General features: G+C 45.2%; 1 protein-coding gene across 1 annotated transcript in view; it reads right to left on the reverse strand.

Annotated features, from left to right (window-relative positions):
• Window positions 1-8,018, reverse strand: part of LSM14B (LSM family member 14B) — a 42,382-nt gene extending 34,364 nt beyond the window's left edge. The window contains exon 1 of the mRNA XM_042462664.1: window positions 7,970-8,018. The gene's annotated coding sequence lies outside the window, so the exon portion shown is untranslated. The remainder of the gene's footprint in view (window positions 1-7,969) is intronic.
• Window positions 8,019-10,097: the final 2,079 nt, after the last annotated feature.

The following is a 10,097-nucleotide window of genomic DNA, read 5'->3' on the forward strand; positions in this document are numbered from 1 at the left end:
CTCAGACTAAAGCACTTTATGCCTTTTTCCTGTTACTAACAGACAATGTCCTTTGCCATGGTCCTCACCGAGTTCTTGCTTTAATCACCTCAGTTGCTGTTTCTTATCTGCCTTGGTTATTAGTAGTGATGAAGAGCAAAGCTTCTGTGTCTGGCCACAGTCTGAAGGAAAACAACACTCAAGACCTTTGCCCATCTCTGTGCTCCATTCAAACATGTCACCTGTAAGAAATGAGCTGCTACCCTCACCCCACAAAAACCAATTTGTCACCAAGCTTCTCTTGTAACAAGATACTGTTGCAACTCTCAGGCTGCAACTCTCAGCTTCCTCACCATGGCTATATTTATCAAAGAGCTACAATACATAGACATAGAGTTGAAGAGACTGCAGGGCCATCCAGTCCAACCCCCTGCCATGCAGGGAAATCCAGATCAAAGCATCCCCGACAGTGGCCATCCAGCCTCCGTTAAGACCTCCAAGGAGGGAACTCCACTACACTCCTAGAAGTGTGTTCCACTGTCGAACAGCCCTTACTGTCAGGAAATTCCTCCTAATGTTGAGGTGGAATCTCCTTTCCTGCAGCTTCATCCATTGTTCCGGGTCCTGTTCTCTGGCGAGCAGAAAACAAGCTGCTCAATCCTCAAATGACATCCCTTCAACTATTTAACAGGGCTATCATATCACCTCTTAACCTTCTTTTCTCAGGCTCTAAACATACCCAGCTCCCTAGGTGTTCCTCATAGGGCATGGTTTCCAGACCTTTCACCCTCTTAGTCGCCCTCCTCTGACACGCTCGTTTCTCAATGTCCTTTTTGAATTGTGCGCCCAGAACTGGACACCATATTCCACGATGGGGCCTGACCAAGCAGAATAGAGTGGCCCTATTACTTCCCTTGATAGACACTATACTTCTATCGATGCAGCCTAGAATCGCATTGGCCTTGTTAGCTGCCGCATCGCACTGTGACTCATGTTCAACTTGTGGTCTACTTGGCTCCTAGATCCCTTTCACATGTTGTCTCCTCAAGCCAGGTGTCCCCGTCCTTATCCGTGCATTTCATTTTTCGCCCTAAGTGCCAACCTTACATTTCTCCCTGTTGAAGTTCATTCTGTTAGCTGTGCCCAGCTTTTGAATTTGATCCTGTCCCTGGGTATAACTATTCCTCCTAATTTTGTGTCATCTGCAAATTGATAAGTATTCCCCCATTTTTTCCTCCAGTCTGACAATCTGGAGGCTGCATAATCTGTCTCCACTTTACATTTTTAATGAGGGAAAGCTGGGGTTCAATTTCTGACTCAAATCCGACATTGACTTGTTACTCTTGTGGCAAATGCATACTGCTGCACCAGAAGCATGGTTATATTGAAATCTAGATTTGAGAGACGGAGGCCTCACCAGACCCTGCTATTTATTCAACAAAACCAACATAAGGAAGCCCTATTATTAGAACTAGGGGAAGATGGTTGGTTCCAAGTTATAAACAAAGACAACCGTTGTATTTCAAAACATATAAAATTTAAAAGGAAAGCCAAAACCATCTCACTTGTACTTATGAAAACCACCTGCCAAGAATCATAGAATTGGAAGGACCACAAGGGCCCCAGTCCAACCCCTGCATGCAGGAAACTCTCAATCAAAGCATTCTGAAAGATGGCCCAACCACCTCTGTTAAAGACCTCCAAGGAGGCTCTACTACACCAGGAGGACGTGCGTTCCACTGTCGACAGCCCTTACGTCCCTGAAGGTCCCAGAAATGTTGAGTGGGAATCTCTATTCCTGGAGCTTGCATCCATTGTTCCGTGTCCATTCTCTGGAGCATCAGAAACAAGCTTGCTCCATCCTCAATATGAAATCCCTTCAAATATTTGCACCGGTTTTATCTCTCTTAACCTCTCTTCTCCAGGTTTAAAACTCCCAGCTCCCTAAGTCGTTCCTCTAGGGCATGATTTCAAGACTCTTCGCCATTTTTTAGTCGCCCTTCTTTGTACACACTCCAGTTTCTCAACATCCTTTTTAAATTGTGGTGCCCAGAACTGGACACCAGTAGCAACATATAGGACAAAGGGTTTATCCAGAAGGTAAGGAGGCCAGAAAAGATACAAAATCATGCAAAGGAACAACTGATAAATTGCTGCTGTCACCCTCGTCTCTCTGAATCACGCAGAATGGGATTTAGCCACCAGACATGCAGCATAAAAAGGTTTATTTTCCCTCTTTACACAGTCCTGCTGCTCAGCTTTACAATTGTTTTAAGGAAGCTCAGGGGCTTTAAACTTATATTCCTTAACTCTGTACAGAAACCATAAGCATAACATCTGGTCTACCATCTTTTTTAATTAAGAGGCCACATACTCCAGATGTTGGTGGAAAAAACTAACTTGAACAGAGACTGCCTGCAGTTCAACACACGTAACCACTGTACTGCCAAGTAACCAACTTGAACTCGTCAATATGCTAGTGCTTCCCAATCAGGTTTTGCCAAGCTAGGAGCAGTCTCCTTAGCTGCCACCCAGCTGCCATCTATAGGAGCTGATCATGGAACAGGTAAGCCACACGCTGAACACAAGCCCAATGGGTCTATTTGGCTTCATTCTTTTCCCCAATCCAAAGACTGAGTACTTATTAGTAACATCACATTTATATTTTTACAGAATATTACTTTTCTTGTATACAGGAATATCACTATTATGGGATACATGGACCGACCAGTAATGCTCCCATAAATAAAATAAAAATAAATAAACATTCCAAGGCAAAAGTGGATGAAGGAAACTGACAAGTCCATTGTTTTACAGAAAACTGGGGATGAAGTCTCCACATAAAACTAAATAGCAGGCAACCAGTTTAGCTTTAACTTCTAAAACCCGACCCCAATTTCAGGACCAATCTACAACAGCAAATACAAGTACTTTGTCTTTCCTTTCCTCTAAAAAACAAATCTAAACTTGAAACAAGAAGTGGGTGCTGAGACAACCTGAGGCAGGACACCAAACTCAATACCATGTGTATGGAAGAATGCCAGCAAACACTTGTATGGCATAGTCTACGCTTACAGCCTCCAAAAACCTAGGAGTTAAGTTTTATGAGAGTCCCTGGAGTCACATCACTTGCAAGAATCTAGGTCATTTCACAATTATCAAAGCCAGCCCTAGAGAAGTTTTGAGCCTTCTTACTTTCATGCCATTACCCTGCAAATTAGGAGCAATTCGGAATATTACTCTTCCTCATTACACAGGGAGACAAAGAAGGAAACCGTCTCCTAATTCTCAAAATGTGAAGTGAAAATAAGAAGGAACCATACCCACCACTTGCTATTGTGAGAGAAGCATATACTTCCTTCCCCAGTAAAGCAGGCAGTTGCCAAAGGTTTTTCTTACACTATTATTCCTAGCACCTCTTTGTTTTTAGCCACCTTACAAACAACTTGACTCATGAGACTTCCAAATTACCTGCTTAGGTCTTGCAGACTCATGCCGTCTTCCTTGACTAGTCTACCCATCTAGGCATGTCTTCTTTCTTCTATGCCCTCAATTTAATGGATCATGTTTAGTGCACGATTGTGGAGTTTTCCCACTCACGCAACCCTTGAGATGAAAAACTCACAGTACAACCACAAAAAGCCAAAGGATTCTTTGCAGTGGGGAAAGAAGTGGAGTGAAGGAGATAATCATGGCAGAATGGGAAGAAGCATCCCAGTCAGGCCTATAAGAGGATAGAGTGGTGGATGTAGCTTCTCTATTCTGCATGACTTTCTCCTTCACTCCACCCTCTTCCCCACTTAGCTAAATGGATGGGCCCAGGGTATCTGGAGGACCGCCTCTCTCCATATATCCACCCCGCCACACTCAGATCATCTGAGCAGCAACATCTAAGAGTTCCAAAGGCTAGATTAGCTTCCACCTCTAGGAGGCCTTCACCCTCTCGGTCCCCAACCTCTGGAACTTCGTGCCCCTTGAGCTCTGCTTAGCCACCTCCCTAGCCCAATTTAAGAAGGGGCTGAAAAACCTCTTTTCTTCGAGAGGCCTCCCCTGAATATTCGCCCCAGAATGCTCTCCCCTTCCCCCCCCCCCCCGTCCGTCAGCATTGTCAAGCTGGCACCTTTGAGACGGGAAGAAGGGGAACAGCTAGGTAGCCGGAGATCTTATATCTGGAAATTTTAAAAAGCTAATTCTTTATCACCAAGAAGATGCAAAAAAATCCCCTTTCCTAAATACAGATCTGGCAAAGGTTTGTGAAAGGGGTGTTACACACCCCCTCTGCATTTTAAAGCCATCATTTACCGCATCTGATAATTTGCTGAGCTCTCCAGCAGAAGGGAGAAGTGCAAGTGTACATTTTCTCTTCCTTTGTACCCATGAATCTATTAAAGCGGCAGTACTAAAATAAATCGCCAGGCAGCCTCCTATATACTCTCTCTCCATGAAGGATGGGCCAAGGGGAGGGCAGGCAAAGAGAAAGTAGTTTAACCTTTTAGTCTCACCTTCACCCATGGCGTCCGTTTACCATCCGCACTGCAGAGAAATAATCCAGTTTGGCACAGCTTTAACTGCCATGGCTCCATGCTTGGAATTTTGGGAACTGTAGTTTGTGAGACATTTGCCTTCTTTGTCAGAGAGTTCTGGTGCCACTTATTAGCTGCTCTCGATTCGACCCCGATTATGACAATGAGGCCTCTCCAAGACCCCCTATCCTCCACTGCTCTGATTAGCTCCATGTCCTCCATGACTGAGTCTATCTATCTGGTGTGTGGTCTTCCTCTCTTTCTACTACCCTCTACCTTTCCTAGCATTATTGTTTTTTCTAGTGATCCATGCCTTCCCATTATGTGATCAAAGTATGACAGCCTCCGTTTTGTCATCTTGGCTTGTAGGAGATTTCTGGATTGATCTGTTCAAAACCCATTTGTTTGTCTTTTTGACTGTCCACAGTATTCTCAAGCATTCTTCTCCCGCACACCTCATCTCAAATGAGTATTTTCTTTCTGTCTGCCTTTTTTACTATCCAGCTCTCACATCTGTACAGGGTAATGGAGAATACAACGGCTGCCACATTCAAATTGTTCCACATTCAGTTCAGTTCCCAGGATTTCATAGCATTAAGTGTGTTCTTAAATTGGTTTCAAAGTGGTTTTTTTTCGCACAGGTCTCTTGACTTCCTTTCTGAAGAGAGAAGCAGCCAGTTCCATCTACAGAAAAACCCGCCCAAATCCCAACTGTTTTAACTGCTGACCTCTCAAATTCATTTAACAAGACATGAAACAAGGCATCTTCTCTGTTGAGACTAACAGCCCTGGCAAGACACCATCCCCTAGATAAATAAATAAAATTTCATATATATAAAACCCTGGCCTACAATCCCAAACGTTAGGTGTCTATACCCATCAAAAAACATTAACAAGACCTTCAGAGACAAGGAGTCTTCTCTAGTTGGGGACTGAGCCGCAACATGCATGTGTTTGTGTGTTGGGGGGGGATATATCAGAGCAAAACAAACAGGGCCACTAAGTGAAACCCACTCTTTAAAGGCCATTTTGGGGAGAAGGCACAGAATATCAATCTCATACATAAATAAATAAATAAAAAAAATTCCATTGCAGAAAATCTTGGCCCAATACCAACTGTTGGGTGTCCACCTCTCAAAACAAATTAACAAGACAGCACTTTTCTGTTTGGACTAAGATCCATGGTCTCTCTGTAGAGTGAAGGGTTCTGAAGCCAAACGAATAGGGTCACTGAGGATGAAACCCCTCCCCTTTACAACCCATTCTGGGAGACAGGCGGGATATAAATCCCATAAAACAAATAATAACATTCCATCGGCAAACAAAACTGGGGTCTAAATCCCCACTGTTTTAATGGCTCACCTCTCAAAAACACTTAACAAGACACACACCAACCCACTAAGACAAGCCGTGATCTCTAGCTGGGACTAACAGCTGTGGGGTGTGTTGTGGTAAGAGAGAGACAAACCAGAGGGGGGGCTTTTAAAGGCCCTTTGGAAGAGAGACAGGAAATAAATCCCACAAATAAATAAAAATCCATCTACAGAAAGACCTGGCTAAATCCCAACTGTTTAAGTGCTACCTCTCAAAAGCAGTTATCAACACACCACCAGCCCTTCTCTAGTGGATTACTGGGTGGAAAGAGAGGGGGGGCTGGTTAAAGCCCTTTTGGGGAGAGATAATAATAATAATTTAATTATAAAATATAATAACAACAATAATTTTAATTTAATCCTGCCTCTCCGAAAGGATCAAGGCAGGTTTGCAACAAGAGAAGCACAAACAAAATACATAAATCAAATACATAAATCCCCTTACCTCCCATCCTTAAACTAAATCCCACAAATAAAATCCCCACTGTTAGGTGTCAACTGCTTAAAGAAAATGTAACAAGGCAACCCCCCCCCAAAAAAAAAAAAAAACCCAAGGCGTCTTCTCTAGTTGTAATCAACAACTGTGGCATGTGTGGAGGGGGCTTTTAAAGCCCATTTTGGGAGAGGCGGGGGGGATTCCATCTAGAAATCCTGGTCTAAATCTCCAACTGTTAGGCGTCAATCTCTCAAAGACATTTAACAAAGACCCACAACACACACACACACCACCCAGGTGATACAAGGCCTGTTCTCTAGTTGGGACTAACAGCCGTGGATAGACAGAGGACACACAGAGAGAGAGAGAGAGAGCGGTTGGGGACACCTGGCTGAATGAAACTACGTGTGAAAGGGATCTAGGAGTCCAAGTAGACCAAAAACTGAACATGAGACAACAGTGTGACGCAGCAGCTAATAAGGCCAATGCGATTTTAGGCTGCATCAATAAAAGTATAGTGTCTAGTCAAGGGAAGTAATAGTGCCACTATATTCTGCTTTGGTCAGGCCCCACCTGGAATATTGTGTCCAGTTCTGGGCACCACAATCCAAAAAGGACATTGAGAACTGGAGCCATGTGTCCAGAGGAGGGCGACTAAATGATGAAAAGGTCTGGAAACCTTGTCCTATGAGGAACGACTCAGGAGTCTGGGGATGTTTTGCCTGGAGAAGAGAAGTTAAGAGGGTGATATGATAGCCCTGTTTAAATATTTGAAGGGATGTCATATTGAGGAGGAGCTGACTTGTTTTCTGCTGCTCCAGAGACTAGGACCTGGAGCAATGGATGCAAGCTACAGGAAAAGAGATTCCCACCTCACATTAGGAGGAACTTCCTGACAGAAAGGGTGGAACCAGACTCCTTCCTCGGGGTTTTGGTGGAGTCTCCCTCTTTGGAGGCCTTTAAGCAAAGGCTGGATGCCATCGGTCGAGGATGCTTAGACTGAGATTTCCTGCATGGCAGAAGGGGTTGGGCTGGATGGCCTTGTGGTCTCTTCCGATTCTATGATGCTAAGAGAGGTAAAGAGAGATGCAGAGAGAGAGAGAGAGGATCCGCACTGGAGGAATTAAGCCAGTCTGGCGCCACTTTAAGGGCCGTGGCTGAATGCTCTGGGTTCTGGATGGAAGTGTCTGTGGCCGCAGGCGAAGGCGGATTCCTGCTCGGTGTGGATGCCCAGAGAGACATTGGGCCCATTGGGGAAAAACCCGCCCTTTAAAGCCCAGCGACTGCCTCTCCTCCTCTCCTCCTCCTCCCCAGCCCGCCTTCCCCGGGGCAGCAGGAGAGAAAGAAAGGGCCCAGGGGGGGGAGGCTGCTTTTTCCCTCGCCCTCCGCCGCTCAGTGGCTCCCCGCGCCAGCCTGGCCTCTCTCTCTCTTTCCTCCTCCTCGGCCGAGGTTTGGGGGCCGTAATAAGACCCTCCCCCTCTCCATCTCTCCCTCCGCCTCCCTCTCGGCTGACTTTTAGGCCTCATTAAGGGCCTCCCCGCCCGCCCCTGCCTTCCTCCAGCCGCCGCCTCCTCTCTCATTTCGGCCGTGTTCCTTGTTTTGTCTCCCTCGCCTTTCCACGCAGCCGCCCTCTGCCTCCCTCCGCCGCCGCGCCATTCCTTTGGCGAGGGCGACGGTGGAGTTGTCGGTGTCGATGGTGTGTGTAGAGGATGCCCTCGTCGGATCTGCGCGCCTTGGAGATGAGGCGATTTTGCTCCGATGTACGGAGTGCCCGAACTCATGGCGCCGTCGGACGTGCGAGGAGGAAGAGGAGAGGGCCTCGGGGGAGTCTGGCGGCGGCGGCGGCGGGTCCGAGGCCCCGTGAAAGGGGCGGCGCCGTCGTCGTCGTCGTCTGCGGCGGGGAGCGATCCGGACAACAAGGCCCAGAGACCAGGACTGAAGTAGCCGTTGACGACGACGTCGTCGTTGTTCTCAACCGCCAACAACAACCTGCAGGCGTCCGTCTCTATGCAGACTGAGGGAGGAAAACGCGCCGGACGCCTTTTATAGTGCGGCGAAGCGGCGACGGCGGGCGGGGAGGAAGGAAAAAAGGGGAGGAAAGTGAGAACGCTCCACAGAGAAAGGAAAGAGGAGGAGTGGGGAGGGGGAAAACAGGGGGAGCAACGGGCGGGCCCGCCATGCGCCCTGGGCTCGCTCTCTGCGCGAGGCTGGCGGTTTGAAGGAGGTCAGGTTAAGGCAGTGCTTCTTAATTATTTTCTGTCATGCCCCCCCTAGGAGAAGAAAACATTTCGTGCCCCCCGCGCGACTGTAAATAGTATCATTTGTCTATAAAATTGTTATAAGTACACCTCTGCATAACCGAGCCTCGTGCCCCCCTTTACGGGCCTCGTGCCCCCCTGGGGGCCTGCCCCACTATTTGAGAACGGCTGGTTAAGGGAAGTTGGAAACAGCGCGATGATGGTGCGTCACGTGACCCTTTGCTGGTCCAGCGTCGCCTGCTGCCACTCGCCCAAAACTCACACAAATGATGCATAGATAACAGAGTCGTTCATCATCATCATCATCATCCCTCCCTTGATTCAAGCAAATCGACTTCAGCGGCTTGAGCTTTAAGTCGTTGCGTATTGGTTCCTTTTGTTGACGTTTTAAATAAAGGCTACCAAAAGTCTTTTCAGCTTATTCATTTCATTTTTAGGCCGCCTTTCTTCCCCCACAAAAAGGACACGAGGCGACTTACAAATTAGAAAAAATTAAAAATAATTTACAGTAATTAAAAAAACACGTTAAAATCAATAATTAAACAATGTAAAAATTAACATTAAAAGCATACAAACGACCTATAACACACCTCAATCTAAATACAGTAAGTCATGGTCAGGTTATAGAGGATTGTTTAATTGCTTTTTAAATTTTATATTTATGTATTTCATATTATTATTTTATTTATATTATTTGTATCCTGCTCTTTTCCCAGAACGGGACTCCAGGGCGGCTTTACAACATTAAAAAATAGTACTGTACAATTAAAAATGCATTAAAAGCAGTTAAATATTACAATATTTAAACAGTATAAAGAATGAAACACATTTTAAAGAGATAAAACGACGTACATTTTTAAAAACGTTACAACATCTCAGCCCATCCTTATAACATTCCTTAAAGCCTGTGTGAACTTGTTTGTTTCATACTTGTTTGCCGCCTGAGTCCCCGTACCTTGGGAGAAAGGAGGGATATAACAAATAATTAATATACATAATATCTAATAATAATATAATAATATAATAATAATGGAACCAACTGGGTAACCAACCTGGGCAAGTCCCACTTTCTCAGCCTCAGTACGGCAATGGAAAACCCCTTCTGTAGAAACCTACCAAGAAACCCCATGATGTGTTGCCTTGGGTTGCCTTAATTGGGAACAACTTGAAGGCACACACAACAACCAACACAACTTGAAATAACACTTTGTTTTATGTCACCATGGAGGACAAAGAAAAAGTTCCAACACTTATTATTCATCCATCTCTCATCATTTTCTTATATCCGCCTTTCTCCCAATATAGTGACTCAAGCCGGCGAAGAACAAGTAAAAACATACCATTAAAAGCAGTACAACAACATTTAAAATATAAAAAAATTTACAAACCAATTAAACAGTTTTAGAGTTAAAACAGTTGCAAATTAAATATAACATGTTAAAAGTACAAACCGTTACCATTTATATAGCTCTCCATCAAACACTCATGGAACTCACTAAATTTATTTTTATAATAGGTTCCCACCAGC

This window comes from Sceloporus undulatus, chromosome 4, assembly GCF_019175285.1.
Source record: "Sceloporus undulatus isolate JIND9_A2432 ecotype Alabama chromosome 4, SceUnd_v1.1, whole genome shotgun sequence".
In the NCBI taxonomy this organism is placed as follows: domain Eukaryota; kingdom Metazoa; phylum Chordata; class Lepidosauria; order Squamata; family Phrynosomatidae; genus Sceloporus; species Sceloporus undulatus.